The 21,531-nt window shown below is 43.1% G+C and overlaps 1 non-coding gene across 1 annotated transcript; it reads right to left on the bottom strand.

Moving 5' to 3' along the window:
• Window positions 1-2,641: 2,641 nt before the first annotated feature.
• On the bottom strand, window positions 2,642-2,807 carry LOC119855322. Its single transcript, XR_005292829.1, has one exon. It is a non-coding gene; the product is annotated as a U1 spliceosomal RNA (small nuclear RNA).
• Window positions 2,808-21,531: the final 18,724 nt, after the last annotated feature.

Below are 21,531 nucleotides of genomic sequence, written 5' to 3'. Positions count from 1 at the left end.
TAGTTGGGGTAGGGGGCAGAGGCAACGGATTTCCACACTCATTGACTTGGAAGTGATAAGCCAATTTATAGGCAGGGAAATGGAGGATATAGTAAAGGGGAGCCAAAAATTCTGGCTTGATTATTTAGTTTAGTAGTTTACTTCAGTTTTTTAATCTCTGACCATTGAATGCTCTGGGTCCAAGTACAATCTTTATTGAAACTATAAAAGGATAGTTAGAACCAAGGTCCAAAATGTAAAACTCTCCCATATTCCCTCAAACCTGCTCATCCCTCCCCACCCCAGAAACAGGTACAGAACAGACATTTTCCAACATTTGTATAATGAATGGAAGGAGGAAGAACTACCTTACTCACCCAAGGTTGGGCCGCCTCAGAATTCCAGTTCCTTCTATAGCAGTGCCAGCCCTGCAAATTTTTGTAAGAGGAAGCATGATCATTACAGGACCACCATTTCCCCTCCTTCGCCCTCCTCTCCTGTTATCCACCACCTCCTCTCAAGAAAGTTCCCACTGCTCTCACCCACCCTCTATCTTCTTCGTATTTCAAAAAATTGAAAACTTCATTGCCACTGTTCCCACACACACCCTTTTGGCCAGTGTGCCACATTCAGCTGAAGATACGTTTCTATTCCACAGCAAATCAGAAATACCGAAGCAAGTGCCAACACTTTTCATTTGCACAAGTCTCAGTTTTAGTAATCACATTTTCCCCAATGCATATTCTCTTAATTATATTATTTTAAAGCACATGAAATGGTAATTCCACATGACATTTTTATCACCTGCTTAATATTTCAAATGAAACTTTTTATTGCATTTGATGTTATTTAAACACTTACCATGTACTCTTCAGTCTTACCATTTTCAATGAGTTCTGGCTATATTAAGCAAATATTTAGAAACAGTTGGAGTATGTGCTTTTTTTTTTCCATTTTTAAGTGTTTAATCTGTAATTAACATATGGCATATTGGAAATACATTTAATATATAGACCAGTATGTGTTAAGAATATATTTTTGCATTGCCACAGTTCAGTTTGTCAGATTTTCCATTACAAACTTCTAATTTCAGGGGTTTATAACTTGTCCATAAAGCTTCTCCTTCAAGGAGAAACTTGGCATTCAATTTCCCAGTCCAAAAGTGTATGTTTGAGGGAGGGTATTCAACTCTTTCAATTTAGAGACATGAAGGGGTAAGGGGAAATGCAAGAGTTTGGATTCTTCTGTTTGGACTTCTAAAAACAACTCCATTACAAATAAAGAAATTCTGTGCCTTTAGCACACAAAAATAGATTCAACATTTCTGATATTTTCAGGAGACAATAAAAAAGTCACATATGAATATCTTCAAATACATATTGACTCCAGTTTGAAAGAATTTCTGTGGCTCCATTCCAGAGGCAGGTGAAAAAATTCCTAGATTAGACTGGCAGTTAGCATAAATAAGCATATCTCCATTGATTCTAGTTACTGACTTCTGTGGAGCTATGCCAATCTAAACCAGTTGAAAATCTGGCCCAGTTCTTTAACAGTTTTGTGATCTTACTAAACTGGAGCTAGATGAATAGTGAAACCCTTAAAAACTACCTCTTCATATATCATGCAGTTAATTATCCATACATATTAATTAACTGTTCAAACCCCTTGTGATAGAGCCCTCAGTGGCCAGACAGCCTAGTGGCTAGATCATCGGTTGCGGGGGCTGTAGGGGGACCTGACCCCTCTTTCTCCCTCATGTCCTGGCCCAGGATCCTGTGTTGCTCAGCCCCTAAATAGGGCAGATGGATCTTTCTATCACCCATGAGGGGGGTTTGAGGGCGTTGTAAAGGTTTGAACTCACCCCTGCGGTACCTCCTGCTAGTAGTCGTTGGGAATTAGCTTATCCAGCCACTGGAAAGTCTTCTGCAGGCCAGTGATCCATCTTACCACCAGCCCCTGAGTCCCTCCCAGGACCCAGCGCTCCTTTCTCTGGGGTGCTACCCCTGGAAGTCCCCCCATACTCTCAGGTTTTGGGTCTCCCCAGCCAGGGAAACCCCCACTCTCTAACCCCACCTTGCCTGAGTCTGGGCTACTGCCAGTCCCCACTTAGCCCCTTATATCAGGGAGAGACTGCAGTGTATATACCACTCATCACAGGCAAGGGAGTTTTGGATGGGCTGCCTCCACCTACCCTTGGGCTGCCCCTCTGCAACCCTGCACCTATTTGGCCTGTAGTCAGGCCTGCAGCCTGAGGCTTTCCAGGCCAGAGCTCCCAGCTCCTCTGGCCCTTCCCCAGCCCTGCTCCAATCTAGGTGTCCTGCTCAGCACCTTGCAGCCAGGCCCTTCTCCTTCTACATGCAGGGGAAGAGTAAGTGGGCTCCTGGCTCACAGCCTCTTATAGAGGCCAGCTGGGCCTGATTGAGCTGGCCACAGCTGCACCCTCAATCAGCCTGGGCTTTTCCCCACAGCCCCAGGCCTGTCAGGGCCCGAGCAGGTAACCACCCCGCTAAAGGCCTGTTTTCCTGGCCTGCTCCCTATGCACGTCCTTTTAGTTTGGGGGCATGGCCCCACTCATCCAGTTGCCCCACAGTTGAGGTTCTCTGTAGGTTCCCTTTAACTGGGGAAGACTTGCCTCCAGTGGCTGGGGTTTTTTGTTTTTTTCCAGGGGAGAGAGCGAACGCAGTCCCCCACTACCACAAATTATGCAGCCGAGTTTCCCGCATTTGGGAAAATCGCAGGGGTCAGCACACCCGCAGTGCAATGGATGAGCCTCACCCTGAGAAAACCACCTTCATGATCCTGGTATCTCCCCGTGGCTGTGTTGGCAGGCAGGTTGCTGGTCCGTACCGTCAGGCAGTCATACAAAGAGCTCCTACCTCTTTGCCAGTCAGCCCCTGGATGGGGGGGGGGGGTGGCTCACTTCTTTTTTCCCCCCCTCCAAGCACGGCATTGGCTGCAGGCATAACAGGGTGGGGCTAGCTGAACCTACAGGTGTTCTTTAACTCCTGCTGTGCCCAGCTGCAGTCTCTTCTCCTTTACACCCCTCCTAAAACTTTTGTAAATTTATACCAAATGGGCATTATTCACTTTTCATTATTTGCCTTTGTTCTTCTGTTTAAAAGTTTTGTCCAGTCAGGGACAGACACATATACCATGGGACCAACCACATCACAAATAACAAATATACAAAGTCAACAGTTTATCGTAAAAAAACCCATTTTATGAAAATTGTAGGGCCAAAAACTCATTTATGAATAATAAATATATTTACAGAAATCACGAATGGTTTGTGAACGAGACGAACCCCAGTTATATATTCTACCAGTTATAGTCACGATGCTTAGATGTATCTTTTTTATTGCTATTTTGATAATGTATTTTATTTCTATAATTTCAGTTTCTCCAATGCAGCTGCTAATAAAGTTTCTACAACTGTGATATTCCATCTAAATGAATCTCAGTGTTGCTAACTCTCGTGATTTCATGTCTTACAATATTTGATATTTAAAGCCCTAGCATCTGGATTCATGTGATTAGGAGAGAATCTCAGCTTTCATTTTAAGAGAGAGTACGTTTTTAGCCCTCATGGTTGCAGAAAAAAAGCTTACACTTTAAGCTGTAAGCACTCTTATTTTTGACCCTTTAGAAGACATAGTTTACATATATAATTTTAAATCTCATGATCTTTAAGCCATTCTCATTATATTTGTGGCCTGACTTATAATTTTTAAATGCTTACAGTTGACAATCCTGCTATTTATATATTTGTAGCATGCCCATCTGAACACTAGATGCACAGACTGCTTGGTTTTTGATAAGCAAGTTCTACATATTTTCCCCCAAAATCTGCCTTTTTAATCACATGAAAAGTAGAGGTTTTTTGGGTCCCATTTTCTATTTAACTTGAAGACTTTAACATGATTTCTGCTGTATTTGAATGTTCTTTCATCTGTTTTTCAACAACAAGCTCTGGGCAATGGGCCTGATCAATCACTTGTCTCTCAAACTCTTTCCTCTGACACTTGGCATGGTTATAACCAGAAGAAAGCCAATGTTACATCACACAATTCTGACCTGTTCATTGTTTTACTTGTGTCTTTCCTCTATCTCATCTTACCTCTCTAGGTCAAGTACCGTGCATTAAAGTGATGATTCCCCTATTGATATACAGGGATAGATGTTTCATATGTCCACCTACTTATGCCTCTTCTGCTCAAACAACAGACTGCACAACTGTTGTCCTCTGCAGCCATAAGGGAATGATGCTACCCTAATGATGCTGGTTTTATTTTCAAGCTACATGGTACATATCTAAGCAGTGGCACACCTACATTTTCTTCTCACACAGACTAGTCCATTTTTTGCCCTTGGTTGGGTCATGCTTTTCTTTAGTCTCTGCCTTTCTGACATAGATCCTTACTCCCACTGTTTGTTTGTTTTAAACATTGCATTCTGATAAATCTCCTTTTTCTCTCCTTACCTTCTAACTGCAACCAATTAAAAACCTCACTTATAGAAGTACAGCTTTTAAAACATGCTTTCAGAAAGACAGCTCATCTATTAAAACAAGGGACTGACACTGATCTCACCCAGTCTAATTTCAGAATGTTACAGATATGTGCTGTTTGAGGGGTGGGATTTGTACACGTGTGGGACTTGAGTGAAGTACACCAGAACATGTGCAGTCTAACCATTATGGGACAGAAATCCTTGATTTGGGGGAGTCTATCTCATACTCTGTCCATTTTCAAGGTATAAACTTATAGGGAGAAATGTTTTTTCTTGTAACTAAATGCAGCACGTATATATCACTGCGGTACGGCAGAGGACTGCTAGGTGGCTAGCAAATATTGATGGAGGAGGAGAGAGGGCTCAGCTGAGAAGTCAAAAAAGAAAGGAATTGGGAGGAATACAATCTACAGGTGGTCACAAACTAAATGTTATGGGAAATCAATTGGATAGCAGGAGCTTGGACAAACCAAAGGAATTGGCTGGGCTAGAGTAATACTGGGAGTAGAGGGTATTAATATCAGATGTAAAGATATGTCAAAAGTAGCCATTTATAGAACACACCTGTAACAGAGGGACCCTGAAGTCACACTGGTCAAAAGTATTAGGAATATATGGCGCATTAGGGAAATACTAGCAGGTAAAAGACTTGAATCTCAGACAAGTTGGGAGAGGAAATGAGTAATCTGGAGAATGTCTACTGGAATTAATTCAGTTTGAAGAACAGTGTGGTAGGTTCAATTACTTTTTGAGATGTCAGATAACTCAGGCTCAATAAGTTTATTAGTCAAAGATAGATCAACACAATACAGAAAAGGTTAATACTTCACTCAATCTGGGAAACAGATTTGCAGCTTCACTTCTGTTCTGAAATATAAGCCTATATCTGCTTCTATATATAAACAAGTTGTTTACAACAAAGAAGATTCACAAATCCCACTGTATTAACATAAGTATTAACACAATCTCTTCTCGTATCTAGTTCCATATATTTTGCAGAGATGCTGGTACCAGTCAGGCTCAGTAACAGATAATTACCTGTGCCTTGTAATCCTCAACAAAACATACCTCTTCTTTTCTGACATATTCTACCAGACTCTGCACATACAGAGAATAGAAGTACATGTAAACAGGACAGAGACTGTAACACTTTAGCTACCAGTAAGTTTTCACACCAAAGTTTAGAACAAATATAAAGAATTCTGAGCACAATTCATGGATATAAAGCACTCTAAAAATAGAAATATACCCTACGTATTTACTACTAGCTACTTCTTATTTTAGTTGTACACCTTATCCAGTCACACTTGTAGCTAAAATAGTAAAGGAATTTACATATTTTTGGTTAACACCTTTATTTGCGATAGCCAATTTCATAGTCCTTGGTACAATTCCATTCCTTATATGGTGAATTTCATTCCTACCACTGCAGAACCAGTATTATAGTTTCACAAGAAGTACTTTTCCACCTCACCTTTGGTCTAACCATAAAACATTGTGAGACTCTGGTTCGGTTCAGTCAACAAGTGGCAGTGCGGGCTATCAGAAGACAGTAACTTAAAGAGCCTTTCTTCTCAGGATTATTTCATAACCTGGTTCTTGTCTTAATTGCTTGCTACTATAAATCCTTTCCATAGCATTTCTAATTGTGTCTCTGGTGAGTGTCTTGGTGGGCATGCCCAGTTCATAAATACATGGTCTTGTCAGATGTACTTATTTAATTTTTGCTATATCATTATTTATTGCAGTTTCTCCCGCAAGTGCCTCAGCTGAGATTTGGGCCCCATTGTGCTAGATGCTGCATATATCATTAGTAAGACACTGTTCACACCTTAAAGAATTCACAGTCTAAATGAATGGGAGAGAGAAAGCATTATATTACTATGATGCATTTTATCTTATTTTTTCCTGAATTAAGTAATTGTTTTAAAACACATTAATAAACTGTTATAGCCAATTTGATAAATTATTATTATGAGAATATGTGATCTATGGGCTACATTTCAGCTGGTATAATTGACTATAGCTCCATTAGTGTTATGTTCTTTGCTATATGGGTTCCTTTCTGTCATTCACTGCCTTTTATGGCGACTTCACTACTTTCACTGGTGACTACATTTTTGTCCTTAACATATGCTAAGCGATGTGAAGAATAGGGTTGATAGCAGATATGGGAAAAGGAAGAAATAAAACAGGTTAATCTAAGTACATTTCCCTTTAAACTAGTATTTTTCAAAAGAAAAGCTGTAAAACATTTAAGTATCTAGACACTTTTCAAAAATTTCCAAAGGTTTTAGAGAATCCAAAATGACTAAGCTGGAATAAAACAAGAAATGACCTTAACCATTGTGTAAAGAAACTGGCGTCAATGGAGTACTGTCAATATAAACCGTCTGAGGATCTGGCTGATAGATTTCAAAATAACATGTCCCACACCAGCTGAAGATCTGACCCTTTAACATAATCTCATGGCCTTTCTGGCCAAATCAGAAGGAGGAAAAATTGGAAATCTAATGAGAAATCATCACTTTACCAGATTTTGTACTCTGTTTTAAACGTGTAAGAAGTTTGAATTGTTTGGCTAGCATCCACATTTTTGAACCTTAGATGCTTATTTAATCTGAAACTAATTACCAAGCCTTTTGAGGTTCACCCATCACTAATCCTTTTCAGATCCTAATTATAGCATTTGAGAGGAGAGGACTCTCTTCCCCTCCAAACCCTACACATTTTGATTTTTGTGTGTGTGTGAGAAAAAGAGTTGAAAGGACACGTGTCCTCTCCTTCTGCCCCATCCCCACCCCCTTATTCATTTCTACAGCCATGAGGGTACAACTGAGGCATGACTGCTGGCAGAGGGAGTGTAGAATCTCATGGAACACAAATATTTGCATTTATGCTTCTCTGAAAAATAAAGGGTATTCCTTTCCTCTTTTCAAAAAGCCTGTGGAAACACAATAGGATGTGCACTATAATAAATAAGGCTCTTAATGACTATTTTTGTCCTTTAATTTTCCATTTAGTGAACAAATGATTCATTTTCCCCTTCAGAGTTACAAGTATGAAATTTACTTTTCTTTCAGAAATAACACTCATAGCAAAATAATGAAATGCCAGAATTCTAAAATAAAAGTACCAAATTCTAACAAAACTTCATGGGACAAATCCTGAGGTGCTTATTTAATGTGTACTAGAGCAAATGCCCAATGACTTCGGTGGGAGTTTGCCAGGGCAAAGGCTGACTAAAACCAGAGGGAGAGCATCACTTGAGGTAATGTTGGAGTATTCTGGCCCAGAGGTTCCCCAGTGAACAGAGAGATTAATGGCTCAGGGTGGAGCTCTAAGTCTAACTACTCCTCACGCACTTTCAGGCAAGCCCCTGTCTCACCACAAAGGAATTATGATTTTGGTTGGCCTTTACACAGGCCATTCAAGGAAAGGGTTTTATTTCCTGCTCTTCACTGCATGTCCCCATAGGGGCTGCCATGATCCTGCCCTGTATTACAAACTCCATGATACTAAAAGTGATGCTTTCATGAAGCTAAGTTTTGATGCAAAACATATTATTATAACACCGTCAACCCCAAAAACTCAAAATCATGAATCAGGCCCTCAAGAGTAATTTGATTGGCTTAACCATCACAGATTTTTAAAATAATAATGTGGGGGTTCTTCTAATTTGCCAGTTGGTTTTACTTTATCCTTAAGGATACACTTGGATCACATGTTCAAGCTTTTCTCTGCATCATGAGGGCCAGACATTTTTTTAAATGAAAGCTGAGATTTTTATGTAGTTACATAATGCCAGTAGCTGGTTACCAAATACCACAAGATTGACAATAAAATGACAAGAGCTTGCAAAAATGCTAGTAGTTAGTGGTGGGAGTACTGGCTGGAAGAGCTTGTGTTAAGGAAATATTATAGATTGGTGAGAAGATTAATTATAATAAAATGCTACTCCTTTTCTAGGATATAAGAGGCATTAATGATACTTCCCATCCCAGTGATACCTTCCAGTCACACCATTTACTTTTAGATATAGTCCAAAACCAGAATATCAAAGTCAGCATTCCTGCATGTTTCCGAATGTTCAAGATTCAGAGCTGAAAGCCAAAATTTCCCCTACGATCTGGATTCTAGATTAGATCCAAAAGAAGGGGGCATATTTTCTATGTCCTATTCATATCCAGTCAAATCTCTTGAGAATGTCAGTTCATCCAGACTGACAAATCTTGCTGCAATTCTGAGCTGAACATTTTCAAAAACAGCTTGTGAGTTTTCACCACCACCATCAAAACTGTAACCTGATTTGGTCTCAAACCTGACATCTAAGCATATTTCTTTTCTATTAAGCAATTTCTGTACAGAGGAAGGATAACCCCATGGCAAGGGTGCTAGCCTTGAACTAGGGAGACTCAAGTTAAGTTCCCTGCTATGTCACAGGTTTTTTGCATACTTACTACAAATAATGCAAATTATTATGTAGAAATGCAATTAAAAACACTAGTAATAGTCACTTGGCAAATCAGAGTAATTGTACATTGTAACATGCAACAGAATGAAAAGTGTGCAATCAACAGGTATCAAATTTAATTCAAAAGCTTATTTTTATCAGCTTCTAACATTTAAGTAAAACTCACCCAGTTATGACTAAGCTTGAAATTTAATCCATCATCAAATGGGACTCAGGAGAGCTGAGTTCTATCCCGGGCTTTGTTAGATCCATTCACTGACCTGCTGTTTGACTCCAGGTAAGTCATCTCTCCTCCCACCCCTGTCTCATAAACTCATCTATTTAGGAAAGCTCATTGAAGTAGGGTGTTATGGGGTCTGGGTTTACAAGTGGTGATGCTTAGTAATTAGGTCACTGCATCCCAGCTGTTCCTGTCTCCAATGTCCCTCTCCAACAATCGCTCCAATGCTGTGGCTCTCCAATCATTACAATGTCCACCTTTCGGTAGGTAGCGACTCCCTCTGGCTGGGTCACCGATTGAATTCACCCCTTTTTGGGGTAACAGAGCCCAACAAAAGAAAGCACCTTCAGCCTACCTCCAAGCTCATGTGTGTGGCATGCCCTTGACTCAGGGCTTACAATGTATCTGTTCTCTCCTTTACTCCAAAGAGTGGGGGAGAGGAAGGGGTTTATGCCCTCTCCAGAAAAAGGGTGGTTGAGGGAAGCCTAGGCCCTCCCTCTCCACTATGCTATAACCCAGGATACTGCAACAGATAATGATAGCAAACACCCTGAGTGCTTCAGGGCTCCCTCCCTGGGTCACTTCTTACCACTTGCTTCCCCAGTTTAAGGCCTGCTCAAAATGCCTCATGAATGATCCTCCAGAAGCTAGAGCAAAGGGTCCCCTAGTCTTAGGTATAATATTTATGGAGAATTCATTGTGTAATCCATGCCAGGTTTCTTTTTTTTAGAGTATTGAGTATAGCAGCCAGGTCACAGTTGTCCATTCCATGTTTGGGGGTTTTATGGAAAGTTCAGTTAGTTACGGTTAGAGAATCTGAATGCTGTGTTCTGAGCTTCTTTGTTAAACCATTGGTCTGTGGAATCTTAATTTGAAACTATATACAGCGTTGGTGTGATTCTTTACAGAAGATTCTACTCAGTTAGGACACAACATTATGGAAAATCTCATCTCTTTTTTAAGGCCTGAAGGAGCTGCTACTAGCAGAACCTCTCCTGCAGCCAGAGCTCCTACTCCACCCTTGTTCAGAAGCTCCCAAGTTAAGTCTCTCCTCCTCTACTATCTCCCCACTTCTGAGCTGTCTAGCTCCCTTTTAAGCTCCTCCTCCAGGTGAAGCAGGGTCTGCAGGCATAGTGGGGCAGAGCCACATGCGCCCAAAACTGCTTCTTAACCTCTTCTGCCCCATCATACAGGGATTGCCTCTTACTTTGTGTTTGTGCAGTGTCCAACACAATGAGTTTCCATTCTTCGTTGAGGCCTTAGGCTACAACAACATAAATAGAGAGAGTTAAGGTGAAAAATCAAGCTCCCAAAACTCAAGAAATACCAAAGTAACCTTAATTCAGACCCTGTGTGCACATGCATTTTAGTACAATCTTTAATTATATGATCACATCCTTTCCTCTCCCCTCACAGGATTCCTTCCCCATTTCCTAACTTTTGAATCCTTGACTTTGCAACCTTAACATTCTTTTAACATAGTTTTTTAATGTGATTTCCTAGGTTTTTAAAAAGGCCATCTGGAAGAGAAGTGGTTAGTTATCTGTACCATAACAGGAGTTCTTAGAGATGTGTTCTCCCTGTGGACACTCCACTTCAGGTGAGCATGCCTTCAATTGGAGAGTTTTGGTAGCAGCATCCGTGGATCTCTGCCTGCACCATACAAATCCTCATGCTCTGGTCCAAGGGTATAGAGGAAAAGTTGGACCTGCCACCACACTGGTTCCTTCTGTACAACAAAACCTAGCCAGTGAAGAGGAGATGAGGGTGGGTAGCAGAGCATCCATCAGGTTAATACATCTCAATGAACTCCAGTGATGGGTCAGGTAACAGAGTTCTTGGTAAAAAGAAAAGGAGTATTTGTGGCACCTTAGAGACTAACAAATTTATTTGAGCATAAGATTTCGTGAGCTACAGCTCACTTCATCGGATGCATTTGGTGGAAAATACAGAGGGGAGATTTATATACACACACAGAGAACATGAAACAATGGGTTTTATCATACACACTATCATACACTGTAAGGAGAGTGATCACTTAAGATGAGCCATCACCAGCAGCGGGGCGGGGGGAGGAAAAGGAGGAAAACCTTTCATGGTGATAAGCAAGGTAGGCCATTTCCAGCAGTTAACAAGAACATCTGAGGAACAGTGGGGGGGTGGGGTGAGGGGGAGAAATAACATGGGGAAATAGTTTTACTTTGTGTAGGTTTCAGAGTAGCAGCCGTGTTAGTCTGTATTCGCAAAAAGAAAAGGAGTACTTGTGGCACCTTAGAGACTAACAAATTTATTAGAGCATAAGCTTTCGTGAGCTACAGCTCACTTCATCGGATGCATTCAAAATGACTCATCCATTTCCCAGTCTCTATTCAAGCCTAAGTTAATTGTATCCAGTTTGCAAATTAATTCCAATTTAGCAGTCTCTCGTTGGAGTCTGTCTTTGAAGCTTTTTTGTTGAAGTATAGCCACTCTTAGGTCTAATCAAGTGACCGGAGAGATTGAAGTGGTTCCTCCCTCAGGGGTTGGGAAAGCTGCCCACACCTAGTTAGCTACATCCAGTTAATTAGGTCACAACCCGGGCCCTGCTTCCCCACTATTTGCAGGGTGTGGGTCTGCCCTTTGTGGGCCTCCTTAAATCTGACTGGGGGATCAAAATGAAATCCACAAACCCCCACCCATGCAGGGAGACTCCCTCTCTGCAGTCCCAGCAAAGGGGTGGGTGGGAGAGAAGTGGCAAGTCTATAGTGCTGCCAACAATCCAGCCCCAGCTCAGTGAGAAATTGCTCTGACTGGGTGTCTGAGACAGGCTTAGACTCTCTGTCTTGCTGCGAGAGCCCGCTATATTCTCCTCAGGGTCAGTGTGAAGGTTTCCTGCCTAGGAGTTCCCTCCACAGCTTCAGGAGCTGCACCTGCAGTCTGCTGCTTAAAGCAATTCTGCTTTTTGCTCTCCCACTGACTACAGTTTCCTCCCTTTTAAAGGTCTCCTCCCTATCATGCATGTTTGACAGGGCTGGAGGGGTGGGGCTAGCCTTGCTTCCAGGGACTCTCTGGCCCCTTTTTCATCCATGTGTGGCCTATAAACCTCATCACATACCCTCCATCCCCCTCAAAGCAACACAGAGGTGTTACTCCTTGTGGTGGATGTGTCTTCTTTATCCACGATGGCATTTGTACTGTGCAAAAAGAAATCAGTATTAGCATAGGCTCTGCCAGCCCAGTGTAGCAGCTAGAATCAGTATGGCTGGAGAACTAGGTACCAACACATGATCCTAGCACATGTGCCTTTCATTGTGTGTAGCCATCAGAGGAGCATGTGCTCTGTGATGAGTAAAAAGGGGCTCCCCAGTAGGCAGTAACGCAAAATATCAATGGCCCACTTCACAGCTAGGGCCTCTGTCAAGGTTCCTTCCACACTCTGAACTCTAGAGTACAGATTTGGGGACCTGCATGAAAGACCCCCTAAGCTTATTCTTACCAGGTTAGGTTAAAAACTTCCTCAAGGTACAAACTTTGCCTTGTCTTGAACCCTATGCTGCCACCACCAAGCATGTTAAACAAAGAACAGGGAAAGAGCCCACTTGGAAACGTCTCCCCCCAAAATATCTCCCCAAGCCCTACACCCCCTTTCCTAGAGAAGGCTTGATAAAAATCCTCACCAGTTTGCATAGGTGAACACAGACCCAAACCCTTGGATCTTAAGAACAAGGAAAAAGCAATCAGGTTCTTAAAAGAAGAATTTTAATTGAAGAAAAAGTAAAAGAATCACCTCTGTAAAATCAGGATGGTAAATACCTTACAAGGTAATTAGATTCAAAACATAGAGAATCCCTCTAGGCAAAACCTTAAGCTACAAAAAGACACAAAAACCAGAATATACATTTCATTCAGCACAACTTATTTTATCAGCCATTTAAACAAAACAGAATCCAACGCCTATCTAACTAGATTGCTTATTAACCCTTTACAGGAGTTCTGACCTGCATTCCTGCTCTGGTCCCAGCAAAAGCAACACACAGACAGAGAGAGTTGTTCCCCCCCCCTCCAGCTTTGAAAGTATCTTGTCTTCTCATTGGTCATTTTGGTCAGGTGCCAGCGAGGTAATCTTTAGCTTCTTAACCCTTTACAGGTGAAAGGGTTTTTTCCTCTAGCCAGGAGGGATTTAAAGGTGGTTAGCTTTCCCTTTATATTTATGACCCCCCACCCAAATCACAGATAGGGTGAAATGCTGGCTGTGATTTCTTCCTGGCGCTCTAGGAGAAAACAGAGTTAATAAGACACATGCACCTCTAAATATACTACCAAGTACATAAAGACTAACAATATTTTCCACATCTCAAGGACGATTTTAACCAGTTGATTCTGGGAAACTTTCACGGGAGAGTGCATCAGCCACTTTGTTAGAAGCTCCTGAAATGTGTTGGATGTTGAAATCAAAATCTTGGAGAACTTAACTCCACCGAATAAGTTTTTTGTTATTTCCCGTGGCAGTATGAAGCCACTGTAGCGCAGCAGGTTGATTTGCAAGTGGAAACGCTGTCCCCAAACTTATGGGCGTAGCTTTCCCAGAGCGTAGACAATAGTGTAACATTCTTTTTCACTGACTGACCATTGCTTTCCCTCTCAGACAGCTTCTTGCTGAGAAACACTACAGGGTGGAATTCTTGATCCGGTCCTTCCTGCGTTAAAACTGCTCCCACACCACGCTCAGACGCATCTGTGGTTACTAGGAACAGTTTGTCAAAGTCTGGGGCCCTTAGCACAGGGTCAGACATAAGTGTCACTTTAAGCTGGTTAAAGGCCTTATGACACTCTTTGGTCCACTGAATGGCATTTGGCTGTTTCTTTTTGGTTAGGTCTGTCATTGGGGTGGCGATTTGGCTGTATTGCGGTACAAATCGCCTGTAATATCTGCCCAAGCCTAAGAAGGATTGGACCTGTTTCTTTGACTTTGGGACAGGCCACTTTTGGATAGCATCCACTTTGGCCTGTAGGGGGTTGATAGTTCCTTGACCCACCTGGTGTCCAAGGTAAGTCATTCTGTTTAGGCCATTTTGACACTTCTTAGCCTTAACAGTTAGTCCTGTCTCCCTTATGCGCTTGAAGACTTTTTGTAGATGTTCCAGGTGTTCTGCCCAGGAATCTGAAAATATGGCCACATCGTCAAGGTAGGCGACTGCATATTCTCCCAATCCCACTAGGAGACCATCTACAAGTCTTTGGAAGGTGTCGGGTGCATTCCGCAGCCCGAAAGGGAGTACATTAAATTCATACAGCCCGACACGTGTGGTGAAGGCTGACCTTTCCTTGGCAGATTCATCTAGCGGTACCTGCTAGTACCCTTTGGTTAAGTCCAGGGTAGAGATGAACTGGGCCCATCCCAGTTTCTCTAATAGTTCATCTGTGCGTGGCATTGGATAGTTGTCTGGGTGAGTTACAGCATTTATCTTATGGTAGTCCATGCAGAAACGCATTTTGCCATCTGGTTTGGGAACTAGAAGCACTGGAGAAGCCCAGACACTGCCAGAGGGGTGGATTACCCCCATTTGTAGCATATCCTGGATCTCCCATTCTATAGCAGTTTTAGCTTGAGGAGACACCCGGTAAGGTTGGACTTTAACTGGGTGAACATTACCTGTGTCAATTGAGTGGTATGCCCATTCAGTCAGTCCTGGGGTGGCTGAGAACATCAGCGTGTAGCTAGTACACAGCTCCTTGATCTACTGTCACTGCATATACCAAGGGTCAGGGAGAGGTTCACCTCTTCCACGCCACCAGCACTTTTCCCTTCATAGTAGATGCCTTCAGGACACTTAGCGTCATCTCCTCCCTGGGCTGTAAACTGATAAACCTTTAATTTTCTGGAATAAAAGGGCTTTAGAGAATTAGTATGATACACCTTAGGCTTTCGGTTGAAGGTGGATAAGGCTATGAGTTAATTAACAGCTCCCAGGCGCTCCAGGACTGTGAATGGCCCTTCCCACAACGCTTCCATTTTATGGGCCTGGAGCGCCTTTAAGACCATGACCTGGTCCCCTACTTTGAAGGAATGCTCTCTGGCATGTTTATCATACCAGACTTTTTGCTCTTTTTGAGCATCCTTTAGGTTTTGTTTAGCAAGCGCTAAAGAGGTTCGGAGGGTGTTTTGTAGGTTGGTTACAAAGTACAGAATGTTAGTTCCCAGGGAGGTGTAAACCCCTCCCATTGCTGTTTCTCAAACTGTAATGGCCCCTTAACCTCATGGCCATATACAAGTTCAAATGGTGAAAAACCTAAACTGGGATGTGGTACAGCTCTGTAGGCACAGAGCAACTGTTGCAACACTAGGTCCCAATCATTGGAGTGCTGATTTACGAATTTACGTATCATGGCCCCCAAAGTCCCATTAAATTTCTCCACCAAGCCATTTGTTTGATGATGGTAAGGGGTGGCAACCAAGTGATTTACTCCATGAGCTTCCCAAAGGCTTTCCATAGTTCCTGCCAGGAAATTAGTTCCTGCATCTGTAAGGATGTTGGGTGGCCAACCTACCTGGCAAAAATGTCTGCTAGTGCCTGACACACACTTTTAGCCCTGGTGTTACTTAGAGCTACTGCTTCCAGCCATCGGGTGGCAAAATCCATGAAAGTCAGTATGTACTGCTTTCCTCTGGGTGTCTTTTTCAGAAAAGGACCCAGAATATCCACAGCTACTCGCTGAAATGGAACTTCAATGATGGGGAGTGGCTGGAGAGGGGCTTTGACCTGGTCTTGGGGTTTTCCCACTTTTTGGCATACCTCACAAGACCGGACATAGGTAGAAACATCCTTGCCCATTCCCTCCCAGTGGTATGACTTCCCCAAAGGGTCTTTGGTCCTGTTCACCCCAGCATGGCCACTAGGACGATTGTGGGCCAAGCTCAAGAGCTTGACCTGGTACTTAGTTGGAACTATCAACTGTCTCTGAGGATGCCAGTCTTCCTGGTGTCCACCAGAACGAGTTTCCTTGTATAAAAGTCTTCTTTCTACAACAAACCTGGATCGATTAGAAGAGTTGAGAGGAGGTGGGTTGCTCCATGCCACCGTCCAAGCTCTCTGGAGGCTTTCATCTGCTTCCTGTTCAGTCTGAAACTGTTCCCTTGATGCTGGAGACATAAGTTCCTCATTGGATTGTGGACCTAGGCTTGGTCCCTCTGGAAGCGATGTTGGGGATGGGGCTTTTTCTGTTGACTGTGAACCACTCTCCACTGGCGCACTATGTTGCGTTTCAGGCTCCGGCTGAGTCTCTTGTGTAGGGTTATTGGCTGCTGCCAGTTCAGGTTTGGTGGGGCCCTCTGGTGTTGGGGTTGCAAGTACTGGATTCAATGCTGGCAAGGGGTCTGGTGCTGGTTGTTCCGCTGGTTCCGGTTCTGGGGCTCAGTCTCTGGGGCTGGATCCACTACTGCTGTTTCAGACGTTGGCATGGGGTCCGGTTCCATCACCTCTGAAAAGGTCCTGGTAGAAGTTTCCAGAACGGAGCTAGGCATAACGGCTTGTTTAGCCTGGCTGCAGGTGTCCATTCCCATCCTCTTGGCTAGCTTCACAGGATTGGCCAAGTCTTCCCCCAACAGCATGGGAATGGGATAATCATCATAGATTGCAAAAGTCCATGATCCTGACCAGCCCTTGTACTGAACAGGCAACTTGGCTGTAGGCAAATTGAAGGAGTTGGACTTGAAGGGTTGAATTGTCACTTGGATCTCTGGGTCGATTAAATTTGGGTCCACTAAGGAAGCATGGATAGCTGACACTTGCGCTCCGGTGTCCCTCCACGTGGTGACCTTCTTCCCGCCCACACTCACAGTTTCCCTCCACTCCCAGGGTATCTGGGAGGTATCTGGGCTAAGGACCTCTGGTGTGATTCCAGTGCAATGAACTGTAATCTGTTGGGGTTCTTGGAGCAGTTGGCCTTCACATGCCCTGGCTCGTTACATTTAAAACATCGTCCAGCTGACGGATCACTGGGGCGAGGTGGTTGCTGGAGAACAGTGTGGCAGGACGACAAGGTGTCTGGAGTATTCCTTCGTGTGTAGTTTGGGCCTTGGAGCTGCCCCCGGTAGTAAGATGTGATCTGAGGGTGTCCCTTCTGGTATCTGCTCCAAGTGCGACCAGGGTTATTCCTCTCTCCTCCCTCCACCCATTTTGTTCCGGCTTGCCCCGCCTCTCTGGCAGTCTGGGACTGCTTGTATCAATCAGCATAAGAAGCAAGACTTTCTACTGAATCCATTTCCTTATCCCATAAACATTGTTTTATTTCCTCCTTGGACATATTCAGGAATTGCTCCTGAACTATCAAATCACACATTCTGTTAAAGCTAGTGACACCCCTTCCTTGGACCCATTTATCTAACAGATACTTCATCTGGTTTAGATAAGCCACATTACTTAGTCCAGGCACTCTCTTCAGGGTTCGAAATTTTACTCTGTACATTTCAGATGTAATTTGAAATTGCTTTAAACCAAATCCTAGTCAGAAGCCTCATCAATAGGCATCTTACTGAATATGTCCAGAGCTCTTACAGTCAATTTTGAAACCAATGTGGTCATCTTGTGAGCTTCAGGAATTTTATGGAAAGTGCACAGTCTCTCAAAGGTGAGAAAATATTCAGCAATATCACTGGAGTCATCATACTGTGGACATAGTTGCTTCCATTGGTGGATTGTTGGGGAAGGATTGTTAGGGTTATCCGGTAGATTCTGCTCAGTCCTTACCTTCTCCATCTCCAGTGCATGCTTCCTCTCTTTTTCTTCTCCTCCAGTTCTTTTTCCCTTGCCTCCATAGCTCTCCTGTGGGCAGCCTCTAGGGCTTTTTCTGCCTCTTTTGCTGCCTCCATTTCTTTGTCCTTTCCCTCCATAGCTCTCCTAGGGCTTTTTCTGCCTCTTTCGCTGCCTCCAGTCTGGTTAACTCCAATTTGTGATGTGCCTTGGGCTCTGTCATGTTTTCCTCTCTGTTCTTAAATAACTTTACGCCAACAGTTAGAAATAAAAAAAACAAACAAAAAAACTTGGCTTGTCAAAAAAAGAAATAGGTTGTGCTGTAACCGGATTCCTATGTTCTCAGATAGTGATTGTCAGCCTATAGAAAAATCCTTAAAAAAAACTAACACCTTTGTCTCCAGGCAAATAGACAGACAACCTCTCTAGTTGCTCTTAAGTTTTTTAAAAAAAAAAAAAAAAAAAAATTCAGGTCTGGGAAGACTTGTGAATTTCCCTGCAGATGGTTAACTACCCTTCCTTTAGGTAGAGAAAACTCCAGCTTACAAAAAACAATTCCCTTTTGTCTCTGCTCTGGCCCCCAAGCAGAGACAAAAAAAACTTACTCCTTTCAGCTTAAAACCTGCTTTCCAGCAGCCCAAAGGGGAAAAAAATGTCCTTTTTTCAAAATCTGTGCTTCTGGTTCAAAAAATCTCAAATTGATCTCAAAATGATTTCAAGTTAATCGCACCGCTGCCACCATGTCAAGGTTCCTTCCCCACTCTAAACTCTAGGGTACAGATGTGGGGACCTGCATGAAAAAACCCCTAAGCTTATTTTTACCAGCTTAGGTTAAAATTTCCCCAAGGTACAAACTATTTTTTTCCTTTTGTCCCTGGACTTTATTGCTGCCACCACCAAGCGTCTAACAAAATATAACCAGGAAAGAGCCCACTTGGAAACGTCTTTCCCCCCAAAATCCCCCCAAGCCCTACACCCCCTTTCCTGGGGAAGGCTTGATAAAAATCCTCACCAATTTGCGTAGGTGAACATAGACCCAACCCTTGGATCTTAAGAACAAGGAAAAAGCAATCAGGCTCTTAAAAGAAGAATTTTAATTGCAGAAAAAGTAAAAAAAATCACCTTTGTAAAATCAGGATGGTAAATACCTTACAAGGTAATTAGATTCAACACATAGAGAATCCCTTTAGGCAAAAGCTTAAGTTACAAAAAGACACAAAAATCGGAATATACATTCCATTCAGCACAACTTATTTTATCAGCCATTTAAACAAAACAGAATCTAACGCATATCTAACTAGATTGCTTACTGACTTTTTACAAAAAGAAAAGGAGTACTTGTGGCACCTTAGAGACTAACAAATTTATTAGAGCATAAGCTTTCGTGAGCTACAGCTCACTTCATCGGATGCATTTGGTGGAAAAAACAGAGTAGAGATTTATATACACACACACAGAGAACATGAAACAATGGGTTTATCATACACACTGTAAGGAGAGTGATCACTTAAGATAAGCCATCACCAACAGCAGGAGGGGGAAGGAGGAAAACCTTTCATGGTGACAAGCAGGTAGGCTAATTCCAGCAGTTAACAAGAATATCAGAGGAACAGTGGGGGGGTGGGGTGGGAGGGAGAAATACCATGGGGAAATAGTTTTACTTTGTGTAATGACTCATCCATTCCCAGTCTCTATTCAAGCCTAAGTTAATTGTATCCAGTTTGCAAATTAATTCCAATTCAGCAGTCTCTCGTTGGAGTCTGTTTTTTGAAGCTTTTTTGTTGAAGTATAGCCACTCTTAGGTCTGTGATCGAGTGACCAGAGAGATTGAAGTGTTCTCCAACTGGTTTTTGAATGTTATAATTCTTGACGTCTGATTTGTGTCCATTCATTCTTTTACGTAGAGACTGTCCAGTTTGGCCAATGTACATGGCAGAGGGGCATTGCTGGCACATGATGGCATATATCACATTGGTAGATGCGCAGGTGAAGGAGCCTCTGATAGTGTGGCTGATGTGATTAGGCCCTATGATGGTATCCCCTGAATAGATATGTGAAACTACAGCATTTGCTCAAGAAACTCCCTGAAAAAGCACAAGAACAAATCCGCACAGACACACCCCTGGAGCCAGGACCTGGGGTATTCTATCTGCTACCCAAGATCCATAAACCTGGAAATCCTGGACGCCCCATCATCTCAGGCATTGGCACCCTGACAGCAGGATTGTCTGGCTATGTAGACTCCCTCCTCAGGCCCTTCGTTACCAGCACTCCCAGCTATCTTCGAGACACCACCGATTTCCTGAGGAAACTACAGTCCATTGGTGATCTTCCTAAAAACACCATCCTAGCCACTATGGATGTAGAAGCCCTCTACACCAATATTCCACACAAAGATGGACTACAAGCCGTCCGGAACAGTATCCCCGATACTGTCACGGCTAACCTGGTGGCAGAACTTTGTGACTTTGTCCTGACCCATAACTATTTCACATTTGGTGACAATGTATACCTTCAAATCAGCGGCACTGCGATGGGTACCCGCATGGCCCCACAGTATGCCAACATTTTTATGGCTGACTTAGAACAACGCTTCCTCAGCTCTCGTTCCCTAATGCCCCTACTCTACTTGCGCTACATTGATGACATCTTCATCATCTGGACCCATGGAAAAGAAGCTCTTGAGGAATTCCACCATGATTTCAACAATTCCATCCCACCATCAACCTCAGCCTGGACCAGTCCACACAAGAGATCCACTTCCTGGACACTACGGTGCTAATAAGCGATGGTCACATAAACACCACCCTATATCGGAAACCTACTGACCGCTATTCCTACCTACATGCCTCTAGCTTTCATCCAGATCATACCACTCGATCCATTGTCTACAGCCAAGCGCTACGATATAACCGCATTTGCTCCAACCCCTCAGACAGAGACAAACACCTACAAGATCTCTATCATGCATTCCTACAACTACAGTACCCACCTGCTGAAGTGAAGAAACAGATTGACAGAGCCAGAAGAGTACCCAGAAGTCACCTACTACAGGACAGGCCCAACAAAGAAAACAACAGAACGCCACTAGCCATCACCTTCAGCCCCCAACTAAAACCCCTCCAACGCATCATCAAGGATCTACAACCTATCCTGAAGGACGAGCCATCGCTCTCTCAGATCTTGGGAGATAGACCAGTCCTTGCTTACAGACAGCCCCCCAATCTGAAGCAAATACTCACCAGCAACCACACACCACACAACAGAACCACTAACCCAGGAACCTATCCTTGCAACAAAGCCCGTTGCCAACTCTGTCCACATATCTATTCAGGGGATACCATCATAGGGCCTAATCACATCAGCCACACTATCAGAGGCTCCTTCACCTGCGCATCTACCAATGTGATATATGCCATCATGTGCCAGCAATGCCCCTCTGCCATGTACATTGGCCAAACTGGACAGTCTCTACGTAAAAGAATGAATGGACACAAATCAGACGTCAAGAATTATAACATTCAAAAACCAGTTGGAGAACACTTCAATCTCTCTGGTCACTCGATCACAGACCTAAGAGTGGCTATACTTCAACAAAAAAGCTTCAAAAACAGACTCCA

The sequence above is a fragment of the Dermochelys coriacea genome, chromosome 4 (assembly GCF_009764565.3).
Source record: "Dermochelys coriacea isolate rDerCor1 chromosome 4, rDerCor1.pri.v4, whole genome shotgun sequence".
NCBI classification, from domain to species: domain Eukaryota; kingdom Metazoa; phylum Chordata; order Testudines; family Dermochelyidae; genus Dermochelys; species Dermochelys coriacea.
This window is presented reverse-complemented; position numbering and strand designations above follow the sequence as displayed.